The sequence below is a fragment of the Silene latifolia genome, chromosome 1 (genome assembly GCF_048544455.1).
Source record: "Silene latifolia isolate original U9 population chromosome 1, ASM4854445v1, whole genome shotgun sequence".
In the NCBI taxonomy this organism is placed as follows: Eukaryota; Viridiplantae; Streptophyta; class Magnoliopsida; order Caryophyllales; family Caryophyllaceae; genus Silene; species Silene latifolia.
In genome coordinates, this window is record NC_133526.1 from 86,345,200 (window position 1) to 86,359,906 (window position 14,707).

General features: G+C 39.3%; 1 non-coding gene across 1 annotated transcript; it reads right to left on the bottom strand.

The window, feature by feature from the left end:
- Positions 1 to 3,543: 3,543 nt before the first annotated feature.
- Positions 3,544 to 3,650, bottom strand: LOC141618871 (small nucleolar RNA R71). Its single transcript, XR_012531518.1, has one exon. It is a non-coding gene; the product is annotated as a small nucleolar RNA R71 (small nucleolar RNA).
- Positions 3,651 to 14,707: the final 11,057 nt, after the last annotated feature.

A 14,707-nucleotide genomic window follows, 5' to 3' on the forward strand; every position in this document is an offset into this window, starting at 1 on the left:
TCTTCTCTTCGATCCTTGATTCCTATTTAATTTCCGTCATCTAATAGGAAACTGAGTTTGCGCTACCTGATACTCTAATTTTTACTATATTTTATATAAGTCCTCGGCTATCTATTTAACCCTCTCAGCCTCAGCCCACGTCTGTCGCCCGGACTCGAACCAAAGACCTTCAGGGTTTTAGACTGACGAACATTTAATAATACATAATACTGTAGACGTATATAAGCTACCAAGTTTAACAGATCATCATCCCCTATTTACTAAAAGAATAGGAGAATCTCTCATTTTTCCCACCTAAAACGCAGTACACTAAAACGTAAAATCTATAAATAGCATGCCAACATTGCGCAGGATCTAAACTAGTAATTACTAAATTAAAGAATAAGAAAACTAAAAATTTTCCCGCCTAAACACTCTTAGTTAGAAATTGGGCCTGTTTTTTGGTAGATATTCTAAACATATGTTGGGCCTAATATATAATCAATATATGTGTCACAATATTTTATCAAATATCACAACTTTTCATAATTGGGTCTTGTGTATTTTATTCGTTATTATCTCATTTTTCCAATACATGTATTTTCAATATCACAAATCGTTAAAGTAACTACAACCAAAATATTTTAACTGTGCGTACAACATTCCTATCAAAAAAATAGAAAGTCATTTTGTAAGGTCGTTTTACAATAATCTATTGTAAGACAACCTTTTATTTACGAAAATAGAAACACAAAAAAATTGTTGACTAATTTTACGAGGGAGGGTATTAACATAAAGATAATAAGCAGTTTTATAATAAAGTAAACGAAAAATATCATAACGCACATTTTACAATAAATGTCATCCACTATGGATCGCAAAGAGGTAGATTGTCTTCTATTTAATAATGTATATGATTGTTAATAAAATTGGAAAAGAACTACGACTGATCGTTTTCCATAACTGTTTATTAGAACATCTGTATATAAAGACGTAGATATATAGTCATCTCATTTATTACTATCGCTCACTTCACTCAAAACTAATTAAAAAATCGCTAGTTTTGTAAGTGATGTGACCATTATTTGAGCATATTTAGTTCCCGAATTAGCCTCGTTCCTATGCTTTTTAGTGATAATTGGGTCATTTACTATCTTTAGTCCTTTGTTTTGTATATTCTTTGAGGTTTTGTTTCCTTGATAGGAGAGGAGTGCAAACCTTGCATTTTCATGGCAAAATAGAGCTAAATTGATCGAATCTAATGACCAAGCATCAAAGAGAAGACAACACTAGAAGGCTTTTGTACATATTATAGTAGATGGGCAATGATGAAGAAATCCTTGCATCCCCGACTAAATCCCGGAGGATTATTGGAAGAAGAAAAGAAGAAAAGGGAGCTGTAAGACAATCCGCCCGTCCAACCAAGAAGACGCCCGTCCAACACGAGTGGAATCCGAGCGTCTTTGCAGAAGGGACGCCCGTCCAGCAACGCCACAATCCGCTCGTCCTGCCCAACAATCTGCCCATCCAGCCACCAGGAAATCCGCCCATCCCGACACCTTGGACGCTCGGATTCCCTTGCAGTCCCATACGCCCTTTCTTCATGCTCCATGAAAGATGCGCATATTTACGAAAGACCGGCAAAAAGGAGACCGGCATATCTTTTGAGAGGAGCGATTCCTCAAGGACTTAATCGTCATTTAAGCCCTTAATAAACCCTAATATGTGTACCTAATCCCCACTATAAATACCCCATTAGTCTAATTAGATAATCATGTTCTTCATATCAATCCTTAGAGTAGTTTATATCATTCTAATCTCTTCTTAATCTTGTAATCAACTTTTAATCAAATATTAATACAAATCTCATTTCCTTAATCTCTCTTTTGTTCATCTTTTATTTTGGGGAATTGAATATTATTTGGGTTATTATTGGGAGATTGACAACCTTTCAATCAATCATCAAGTACTTCTATTATTCTTTGCTTTATTATTGGAATCATTAGTAGGTATAATTCTCTTAATCCCTTTTTAATTATTGTTAGTCATCTTCATTTATTCATCATGTCTTGCTTTGTTAATGTGATTGACAACCTTGTTAACATGCTAAACTTGATAATGAGTGAGTAGTTTCCTTAACTAGGGTTAATGGGTAATTAAAGGAACCAACATGGGGAATGATTCATGCTTAATTTAATATGTTTTCATAGTTTATTTGCTTGCTTGTTGTGATCTCAACTTATGCATATGTTATGTTTGATGAAATGCGAGCCTATGAATCCTTGCATTTTTTACCCATCACTTACCTTTTCAATGAGACTTGTAAGACATAAACCAACTCGAGTCTCATTAGACCATGCATATAGTTGAGTAGGAAGGATTAAGTCGACTTGTAGGTGTTGTACAATCCAATCGATTCGGCTTCGGGACCCAAACCTACCTAGGATTGTAAGATATAAACCAACTCGATCCATCACAACAATAATTGCTTGCTTATAATTTGAGAATATGTTTGTATGATCAATTCCCATGAATCCCCTATGACCCCATGACACCCTAGTGCTTTTAATCAATTGTTTACATCCCTTTTAATCATCTTGCTTGTTTACTTTTATTGCTATTTAGTTTAGTGATCTTCTCATCTCAACCCCAAATCGTGACACCCCTAGACACCGCTACTTGCAATCGAAAATCCTACATCAATATCCGTCCCTGGGGATCCGACCTTTACTTGCCTCTTTACTAATAGTAGAGTTGTTTGTGAAGTTATAAATATTGTTTTGGTCTAGGTGCTCCTAACGAAAAGTAACCGAAAAGTAAAACTCCGACAGAGAAAATACCCGACCAAAAATGGCGCCGTTTCCGGGGACGGTGTCAACTTGATTTGATTTTCTTAGGTTGTTATTAGTTGTGTCTTTCTTTGCCTTGGGGAAGTAAAACTCCTCAATGTTTGTTCTAATTGTTTTCAAGTTGTTTGATATTTTGCATGTCTAGAAGATCACAAGGTAACTTGTTACCCATTGATCACGAAATTGAAAGGACTTTGACAAACAATAGAAGACTTGCTAGAGGTACTTTGAGAGGTAGTGGTGAGGTTGTAGATATTCAACCGAACACTATTGAGTTCATCAACCCTTTTTCAAGAGAAGGTGAGGAGAATCCAACACAAAATCCAACACAAAATCAACCCACAATGCCTAAATTCTCCTCACATTCCGTACCAACCGAGGAGAACCTACCCAATGGTACTCCCACACCACAACACTTAACCGGAAATTTTATTGCAAAATCCGCATTTATCCAATTAGTCGAAAGAAGCCAATTTGGGGGGATGCCTAGTGAAGACCTTCACTCTCATATGGAGACTTTTTGTGACTATTGTGATGCGATTTCACAAACCGGTGTAACTCAAGACCAAATTCGATGGGTCTTATTTCGTTTTTCTCTAATCGGCACCGCAAAACAATGGTTGAAAAGCCTTGATAAGGCTACTCTTGGAATTGACTCTTGGAAGAAGTTGGCTCTACCTTTCTACAAAAATTCTACCCTCCGGAAAAGACTAACATGCTAAGAGCTCAAATTACGGGTTTTAAGTAAAGGGATGAAGAATCTTTGTATGAAGCTTGGGAGCGGGTCAAAGGAATTTATCGCTCATGTCCTCATCATGGACTTAGCGAGTGGTTCTTGGTACAACAATTTTGGAACGGTCTTTATGAAGACTCAAGAAACATTCTCAACATGGGATCAAATGGTATGTTCACCGAAGTTGACGATAATCAAACTTGGAACAAGATTGAGGAAATGGCGGTCCATAACTCGCAATATAGTAGACCTCGCAAGGCTACTAGAGGAGGAAAGCACGAAGTGGACTCCATTACTCAATTGGGTGCTCAACTTAGTGCTCATATTGATACCATTAACTTGAAATTCGAAAAGGCCATGGCTAAACTTGAAGAAGCCTCAAAATCACCAAAGCATCATGTTAATGCCATGGTAGCATCTTCATCAATCCCAAGTGGGATATGTGAGAATTGTGGAACTTTGGGACATGACCAAAGTGAATGTAGGGGAACTAATGAGCAAGTGAATGCTTTTCAAGCATACAAGAGTGGTACCCCTTATTCAAACTATTACAATGAAAACACCAAATTCCACTCAAATCTCTCATACAAAAGCCAAAATGTTCAAAACCCTCAACAAACATACACCCCACCTCCCATGAGAAACCAAAATCAAAGACCCTTTTACAACCAAAACCAAGGTTATCAAAATCAAACTCTATACAATCAATAAAATGACCAAGGTTTTGATGTTCAAAAAGCGGTCCTCCAAATGCAAAAGAATCAACAAGAGTTTTTCACTCAAATGCAAAAAGATAGTCAAGCAAAAGACATCACCATCAATAACATCCTAGCCCATACAAAAATGTTGGAGACTCAATTGACCTAACTAGAATCTTCAAGTTCTCAAAGGCAAAAGGGGCAATTACCACCTCAAGGTAATCCTCCAAGACATGAAACGGTTAGTGCCATTCATTTGAGAAGTGGTACGAGATATGAGGGACCGAAGAAGCAAGTTGAGGATGAAGTTGTGGAAGCTAGTGACAAAGAAGAAGTTGTGCAAAACTCCAAGGAAGGAGAACCAACAAAAGAAGAAGTTTCAAAGAAAAGTCAAGAGAAGGCCAAGGAGAAGGAGCCCATCATGATTAGACTTCCATTCCCAAGTCGTCAAGCTAAGCCCAAATTTGATGACCAACTTGGAAAATTTATGGAAATTGTGAAGAATTTGGAAGTCTCGATTCCTTTCATGGAATTAATCAATCATGTGCCGGCCTATGCAAAGTACATGAAGGACATCCTTACGAAAAAGAAGTCAATCCGGAAGCTTGAAACTATCGCCTTCACTAAGGTGAGTAGCGCAATCCTTCAAGGGAGTTCACCTCCGAAACTTAAAGACCCGGGAAGCTTCTCAATACCGTGTACCATTGGCGACACCATGATCAACAAGGCTTTGTGTGATCTAGGAGCAAGGGTGAGTGTTATGCCATATTTGGTTAGTAAAAGGCTAGGAATGGGAGAGCTTAAATGTACCAACATCACACTCCAAATGGCCGATAGATCGACGAAGACACTGTTAGGGATATGGGAAGATGTTCCCGTGAGAGTTGGGAAATTTTTCATCCCGGTGGACTTTGTCATCGTTGACATGGAAGAAGACTCCAATATTCCGATCATTCTCGGTAGACCTTTCTTGCACACCGTGGGTGCGATAATAGATGTGAAGTACGGAGAGCTTACTCTAGAAGTGGGAGACGAGAGCATAACTTTCAATCTTGACAAGACCATGAGAGCTCCCCGTTTGCATGAACCATGCTTTATGGTTGATCACTATAGCCGGAAGGATGATAGGAAGAAGTCGGAATTCCAATCGAAAAAGAAAGTTGATGATGCTCCATCAAAAGAGCAAGAGAATAGCAACAAAGAGAGCTTGAAAAGCTCATCCATGACAAGTGAAGAAGATGGCCTCATTGGCCAAGACAAGAAGGAAGGAGAGTTGTCTCTAACAACTCAAGAAATTTTTAATGATCAAGTAGACGAAGTTTGCGGTCTTTGGGATGATGAGTTTGAAGGGATATTCAATCCCTACATTGGTAATGCTATGAACCAAGACCATCATGGAGAACAAAAAGTACAAAGACCTATTGAGGACCTTTATCATGATAATGAACAAGTTTTCGACTACTTCTTCAAGGTGTTGAGTAACATTAACAACACCTTGACCATGCCCCCTTGACATCTCACATTGGATGAGAGTTTGGTGGAGTCCTCCCTAAACCACCATTTGTAAATATTCTAACTCCCTAACTTGAATTTCAATTTTTACATTGCATTTTTGTCATTTTTGGATTTATATGTTTGTGCCTTGATCAAGATATTCATCATTTTGAGAGAAGTGAGGGAGGGACTTATGATTTTATTGATGTGTAGTGCTTTGACTTAGTGTGGGTATGGTAATTGCCTAGGCTATTCATGCCTTTGTAGTGCCCCCACAATGAAGAACACGAGAATTGAAGGATGAAAATGATACGGGTTATGCAGTACCCACAGATGGATCTGAATCCGTGTGGACAGGGAGGAATCCGAGCGTGTCATAAGGGAATCCACTCGTCCTGATGAATCCGAGCGTCTTATATCACTAGACGCTCATTTGGTAGAGCTGTGCAATTCAAGAAAATGGCCTGTCACAGAATCCGAGCGTCCCAGTGAAGAATCCGCTCGTCTGAAACAAGACGCTCGTCTTGCAGCAAAGACGCTCGTCTTTATGCTGTTGATTTTTAAAGAAACACCCTGTAACAGAATCCGAGCGTCTTTCGAGGAATCCGCTCGTCTCACATTGAAGAATCCGCTCGTCTTTACTGAAAGACGCTTGTCCCATAGCTTCTTTTCCTGAAGCAAATCGTGCAGAATCCGAGAGTCCCAGACACCAATCCGCTCGTCCCTGCTGCTGTTTTCAAAATTAACGGGTCTTTTAAAACCCCTTCCCTTATTCATTTTCATTTACTCTACATTCAAGCACTACCCTCAACACAAAAACCCCAAAAACCCTCATCCTCTACATCAACAAAACAAGATTTCCTCAACCAAATTCAACAAAATTAAATCCAAACTTCCCCACAACAACAATTAATCACTCCTTTTACTACAACAATCCATTCAAACACCAAAATCTTCAACCTTTTAGTCGATTTTTAAGATACAAAGCAACATCCTTTCATCTTAAATCGATTTGGGCATAACTAAAAATTGAAGATTTCAATCTCTCTTTGGTGTAATCAACAATGGCAAGAACAAAAGGAGGTAACAAGGCACCCCCAAAGAAGACACTTTCAAAAAGGCAACAAGCACTTCAAGCAAAACAATTGTCAAAGGCATTGGTAGTCCATGAGGCAAGGTTAGAGGTTTAATAAGGTCCCCCTATCGAAGCTACAACATCAACAACTCTGGTCATTGAGCAATTATCGAATTATCCGGAGGTAGTTTTCACTTCCGACTCTCATAGGGATAAATTTGTTCCCTTTGCTAAGAAGACCATTTTGCCTACAAAATTTATTTGTGAAGATGCTTTGACAAAGTTGGGTGTTCTTGAACAAACCAAAACCTTCTTTGAGGCCATGGGATTGGGTAAATTGTTTACCATGAAAGAATTGACATACCCCTTCCTCACATTGGAATTTTTGAGTTCCTTGAAAGTTACAAGGGTGGAAACTAGAACCCGCATCGAGTTTCGTCTTGCAAATGTGAGTAGACGAATCAGTTTTGGTGAATTGAGTAAGATTTTAGGCCTTAGTGAAACCCTGTACTATGAAAAGATCCCCGAAAAGTATGACCCCGCTCCTCTTTCGGAGGCGATCTCCGGAAGGAAATTTGTGCGCTTTCATGATTGTCGTGCTCTATTTGTCCACCATCCGGGCATTAGAGTGTGGCATAAGGTCATTGGGAATACTTTGATAGCAAGAAATGGCACTAATCATCTTACCAAGCTCGATTTTGTTCTTCTTGAGTCCGCCTTGAACATAGGATGGGAATATACTAAGCCATATAATGCTCTAAGACTTTTGGTTGAAAGATGGCTTAATGTCGATTGTGGTAAAGAGGGCACCGCTTTTATTGTGAATGGAGGACTAGTTACCTATTTAGCCAAGCACTTTGACCCAAACTTCAACAAAGACACCATCTATGTGGCGGTCAAAAGAGGCCATCTCATTGATATAGACACCATGATTCACAAGTTTACATGGGTCAAACATGCTCCTCTTGACACCAAATATGGGTGGTTAACCAAAGAAGCTAGGTCCTTCACTTTTCCTTCAAAGATTTGCCGATTGAGTGTTCACCGACCCAACTACCTTCTTCCACTCTCCGAGGAGACCGAGTACATTATGCAACAACAAAGAGGCGAGATTGATGAGCCCTCCTCCTCCATTGTCACACCACCCTACCCATTTGAGTATCACAAGTTCCAACCAAAGGATGTCGAGGTAGGAAATGATTACATAACTCTACTCATGAGGGAAATGCACAAGCAAGCTTACAATGATAGAGTGAATGCTTACAAGGCCCAATATCCGCCCCTCCTACATCTAGCTAGGCAAGGACTCCTTGATCCATCATGTCCTTTGCCTAGTTGGGCGGATAGGGAAATTTTCTTTCCTACCACCTCTAGTGGTGGAAGACCGGGTGGAGAGGAGGATGTTGTTGATGAGGGTGTTGATAAAGAAGGTGAAGAATAAGAGGTTCAAGAGAATGTTGAAGAAGAAGAAGCTCAAGATAAGGAATAAGAAAGTGAGGAAGAGTGATGTGACTCATATTTGCGCACATTTAGCCCCCTAGTTGAGCTTATTTTGCATACTATTATAACATTCCATAGCCATTTTATCCGTCAAATGCTTCCTATTTTGCTTTCCTAGTGCATTTCGTATGTTTTGTAGGAAAGAAGACAATTAGGCGGAAATTCCCGTCTTTCGTGCATATTTGGAAGCTTATTGATGATATTAAATGGACTAGTATGAAGAGGAGGCAAGAACTAAAGACTAATTTCACAAGGATAAGAAGAAATCGAAGCGAAGGATTCTGAAGCATAATCCGAGCGTCCAAGCCTCGAAGACACTCGGTTTCCCTTGCTACAATCCGAGAGGATTTGCCCGAAGACGCTCGTCCACCTCTGCAACAATCCAAGCGGATTCCCCTCCTGGACGAGCGGATCGTGGTTTCTTCAGCCGAGATGCTCATCTCTCCGAAAAGACTAGCAATTCCCTGCTTAGAACTCACAAATGTAATTACTAATTTAGCCTTAGTTAACCTAATAAAGCTCTACTATATATACCCCACTTGTAAATAATCAAGGCATAGTGTTTTAGATTAGATCAAGCCACCACATTAGAAATTCCTCTTAGATTAGATTAGGAATAGATTAGAATAGATTACTCTCTAATCTTTCCACAAATTTCACATTAATCTCTCCTTAGTTATTGCTCAAGTTTGTTACTTTTGGGTAATTGAAGACTATTGGGTTATTATTGGAGGATTGACAATCCTTCATCAATCAATCAAGTTCTCTTCTTTTATTCTTTGCATTATTATTTTGGAATCTCCATAGGTATAATTCTCTTAATCCTTGTTTTAATTATTGTTAATCTTTCTTATTTGTTCATCATGTTTTACCTTGATAATATGATTGACAACCTTGTTAGCATGTTAAACATGATAATGAGTGAGTAGTTTCTTAGCTAGGATTAGTGGGTAATTAGGGGAAACCAACATGGCATTAATCATGCTTAATCTAATATGTTTTCATAATTAAATTGCTTGCTTGTTGTGATGTCAACTTTATGCACATGTTATGTTTGATGAAATGCTAAGCCTATGAATCCTTGCATTTTACCCATCTCTTACCTTTTCAACAAGACTTGTAAGATATAAAACAACTCAAGTCTTGTTAGACCATGCATAGAAGTTGAATAGGAGGAAAGTAAGTCGACTTGTAGGTGTTGTACAATCTAATCGATTCGGCTCTGGGACCCAACTCTTCCTATGAATCGTAAGACATAAACCAACTCGGTTCCTCCACAACATTAATTGCTTGAAACTTCGTAAACATGTTTGTATGATCAACACCATGAATCCCCTATGACCTCATGACATCCTAGTGCTTTTAGTCATTTGTTTACATTTCTTAGTTCATTGTTTGCTTTACTTTGTTACTTTCATTAGTTTAGAATACAACTACAAACCCCATCAATTATGACACTAGCATAAATTAAGATAGATAGACTTAGAACCCAAAACACACCGTCCCATGGATCGACCTCGACTTACCTCTAACTAGTTGTTTGTTGAGTATTATAAATGTGTTTGATTGGATGTGACCCGACGACATCACCCATATCAATATGGCGCCGTTGCCGGGGATGGTGTTATGTGATTAAGTTCTTACTTATTTGTCTACTTTTCTTTTGCTTTCACCTTGAGGAACTTGTTCCTCAAGGATTGTTCTTACCATTTTTTGTGTAGTTTCCATGCTTGTAGTTGTTTCCTTGTCTTAGCTATGATGGCTCAAGACTTGACATATGGAGTATGTGGTGGATCTTTTAAGTATGACTATGGGTATGGGGAGTTTGAGAAGCAAGTCAACACAAACCTACCTTACTATTTGTACAATGAAATTCCTAACCACTACCCCAAATTTTCCCACCAAAATCACCACATCCAATATCCACAACAACCAACTACCCAATACCCACTTCACAATGAATTTCAATTGCCACAATACAACCACTTTCACACCCACCCACAACAAGATGATGAACCCATTCAAAATGTGATTCTCCAAATGATGGGAGATCAACAAAACTTCTTCAAACAAATGCTAGAGGAAAGCCAAAAGAGGGACAATGTTCTTCAAGGCATTGTTGCCCAAGGTGAGGAATTGGAGATTCAAATTACCCAAATGAAAGAATCCCAAGCAACCACTCCCCATCATTCTTTGGACATTAATCATGAATGTGAATTTGAAGTAGTAACTTTTGACATGGAAAATGAAGAATGGGAAGAGCCAATTTCTTTGAGCTCTTGTGAATACGAAAGTGTGATGTTTGATGAAGAAGATATGAAGTTGAGTAAGCCAAATACTCTTAACCTTTGTGAGTATGAGGGGTGTGACCTTTGATGTGAACATTAAGATATTGGAGGAAGAATTAATGAAGAAGAATGAAGCCCCCATTCATGATTCATGTGAAGATAGCAACAATGATGACGAGCCTAAGGGATGGACTTGTAATATCACCTTGCTTGAGGAGCCTATCCTTGAGACATTTGAGATATCCTATCACGAAGAAGAATGTCCTTTCCCTATTTTTCATGAAGACTACTTGACACCTACCATGGAGCCAATGATTGTTGAAGAGGATATGGTGGATCTTTTTCAAAAGGTCAAAACATCATACAAAAGCTACTTGGTGAAAAAGCTCAAAGAGAAACTTGCACGTGAGGCTACTTGTGGAAATTTGGCACCCACAATGACAACTTCTAAGGAAATAGATCATCAAATCCATGACAATTCTCCTTCCACCTTGGAAGGATTGAAAAATCAAAATGCTATTACCGTCATTAAAATTGAAAACGAAGGTGGTGAGTTAAAGTCTCCGGACGAATATGAACCATACCTCTTACCACATAATGACAAGAATCATGGGCTAATCGGTTTGAAGCATCGTGAATATCCAAGTGCCAAGAAGAGGAAGAAAACAAGAATGAATGACAAATTCCTTTGGCCAAGCTTCGTCTTGAAGTTAAGCAAACCATACTTGTGCTTATTTAGAGCTTGTTCACAAGCTTTCGATCTTCTATTAAGAGCCTTGAGCTCTATGGACAAGAATTTCTACAATTTGAACTAGTTTGGTGGAGTCCTATCTCAAACCACCATTTGTAAGATATTTCTTGAAATCTTACTTTGTATAATATTGTACATTTTTGCATTTTTTTTCTTGCATGAGAGTAGTGAGAGAGAGTTTTCTTACATTTTTATTGAGTACAATTTCAGAAAAAGATGAGGAACAACAAATTGGTGCAAGGGTATGATTTTGCAAAGAAAAGAAAGAAAAGAAGAAAAACAGCGAAAAGACGCTCGTCCCGAGGGCTGGACGCTCGTCCAAGGCCTTCATCAGGGTACTGTTCAGCGCTGTCATGAAATCCGAGCGGATTAGGATAAAGACACTCGTCTATAGGGAAGACGCTCGGATTCTCCTCGGGACGCTCGTCCTGAAAGGCACCTGAAGAAAAGAATTGGAACTGTACCAAAATCCGAGCGGATTTTTGAGAAGCCGCTCGTCCAAAGTCAGACGCTCGTCTAAGAAGGAAGACGCTCGTCTTCCGCCTACTTCAGAAAATGCAAAGTTGCTGTCACGAAATCCGAGCATATTTTCTGGAAGACGCTCGGATTCTGCAGAGAAAAGATGCTCGTCCCGCAATGAAGACGCTCGGATTCTGGTATTTTTCTCGAATTATCCGCCCAGGCCCCACCCGTGTCCGCTCGTCTTCCCCCTTTCTATAAAAACACCCCCTTTGTCCCTCATTTCTCACCTTATCTAACCCTAAATCACTCATCTTCATCCCCAAAAACACTCCCCTCACAACAAAAGCCAACAAAACCCCCAATCTCCAAGTTCAAGATGATGAATCTCAAGGGCAAGGCTAAGAAACTTGTTGAATCTGCCGGTAGGAAATACAAGGGTTCATCCTCTTCATCCCCACAAGAATTGATGCCACCAAGGAACTTCCGCCCCATCATGAGAGGAGGGATAGAACAACTTGAGTACTTCCAGGAGGTACTCTTCACCTCCGATGCCCACCGCAAGAAGTTTGTCGAGTTTCTAGGTAAGAACTATGAACCCACTCAATTTATCGATACTAAGGTGTTAGAAATCCTTGGGATAAGGTACCACACCTAGATGTTCTTTGATGGCTTAGGGATTGGAAAACTTTTCCATGCCCATGAGGAGACGTACCTTAGTCTCACCCTGGAATTTTTGAGTAGCCTCCGTATTGTCACGAACACTCGAATCAATGTGAGCATGGAGTTTAGGTTGTGCAACCTAGACCATAGCCTCACACTTGATCAATTTGCTCACATTTTTGGTCTTGTTTTGCCAACCGACTATACCGATAAACCCGCCGATTTCGATGTGGACCTACTTTGGAAGGCTATTTCCGGGAGGGATTTTGTCCACCAAAAGCAATGCTATACCTTTGCCATCCAACACCAGGTGATTCGGATCACCGAACGTTTTTTAGCCGGCACCATCAATGGGAGGTATGAACAAGATAGGTGCACTCTCATTGATTTAACATTCCTTGAGTCCTATTTAAATGTTCGGGGGACGAGGCGCTATAACTTCAATACCCCCCTTGAGATGCTTACAAGGTTTTATGACTTTTCTCAAGGGAGCACCCAACTCAAGACCTTCGTGATGGGAGGTTTAATTACTATTTTGGCTAACTTCCTTTGCTCCGGGTTCAACTCCCGTGGGAATTATGCTCCTCTTGAGGGGAGTACTTTGATTGATGAGGACGCCGTCTTCAACCACCATCGGTGGTGTGCCTACACTCAATAAGGGAGTGTAGAATGGTTCATAAAAGGATGCACCTCCATCATTCTTTCGGGGTGGAATATACCGGGCACCGACCCAAGATTGAGCCTGTATTCCCCTAGGCCGAGCTACCTTCTTGATATCCAAATCATTGGCAATCCCCCTCAAAAGGAAGAAGCACCCTGCCAACCACAAATACCTCTTGGTATACCGGCAAGGCCTATTCCCCCACCTTCTTATGTGCCTATCCCACCATACCCTACTCCTTATTCACAATTCCGACCGGAAATCCCCGATACCCCGAGTATTAATGACTTGATGAACCTTATGAATAGAGTTGACCTCGGGGTACATGAAGGGAGGGTCGACAATTACTTGGCCCTTTATCCCCAGTACTATCAAATGGCGCAACAATGGTATATTGACCCTAATGGCCCTCGGCCCTCTTGGGCCCATCCACACCTTTTGTTCCTTAATCAAGGGGACCAAGCCTGGAATCTTGGTGGCCAAGGTGGAGGATACTCGGACCAAGGAGGAGGGTATGACCAAGGAGGAAGTTCTCACCGGTATGGCTACCCCCAACATGAGGATGATGACGAGTGAAAGAGGCATACCTCATCACCTCCATTTGTATGATACTTTTCTCTCCCTCTCTCTTTTGTATATACATTGCATTTAGTTTAGTTTTCACTTGCATTTGTATTATATTTCATATTGCATTTACATTAGTTCATATATAATATAGTTTGCATTGTAATATATATCACATGTTGCATGTAGTTAGTTGCATTCATACATAGCCACTAATGACCAAACCTATTCATTTCTACACTAGAAATAGTGTTTAAATCGGTTTGGGGAGGTTTGATCATAAGTGACTTAAGCATTTAGCATGCATCATATAATATAGTTTAGTTTGCATTCATTTGTTATATATGCCATATAGAATTGCATTTAGTTAAAGCATGCATTCATTCATATCATATCATTGCATTTGTACTTCAATTTCCATAAAATCAAAAATCCAAAAACATGTTTTCCTTTTTATTCCTACTCCTACATGTACATTGAGGATAATGTCCAAAATAGAGTGGGGGATGGGAATTTATATTCCAAAAATGCATAAAAATTGAAAAATTTCAAACAATCACAAAAATATGTTTTTTAATTTAATAATTCCAAAAAATCCAAAAAAAAATTGAAAAATTGAAAAAAAATCAAAAACATGTTCATTTCCTTTTTAGTGTAGTCTTGTATATAATGTGTTTGTATACATTGTGTTTGTCTATCCCTTTTCACATTGATTGACTATGCCACATCCGAGACATGAGGATATAGAAGACCGCATGGTATGATCTTTCCAATCTCCTTTTTGCTCTTTATGTTAATGACTATGTGGCTTATCTTTATTGATGCGGTATAAACAATGTGAATTAAGGATTGCATTTAGTTTATTTGACATACTAGTTGGTAGAAGCATATGCATTAGGTTGTATATATGTTAGTTGCATCATGGCACGTAGTTTGCATGGTTAGAAAATTTTGTAAAACCGACTTCTTGGGAAGCTTGACAAGTGTATATAG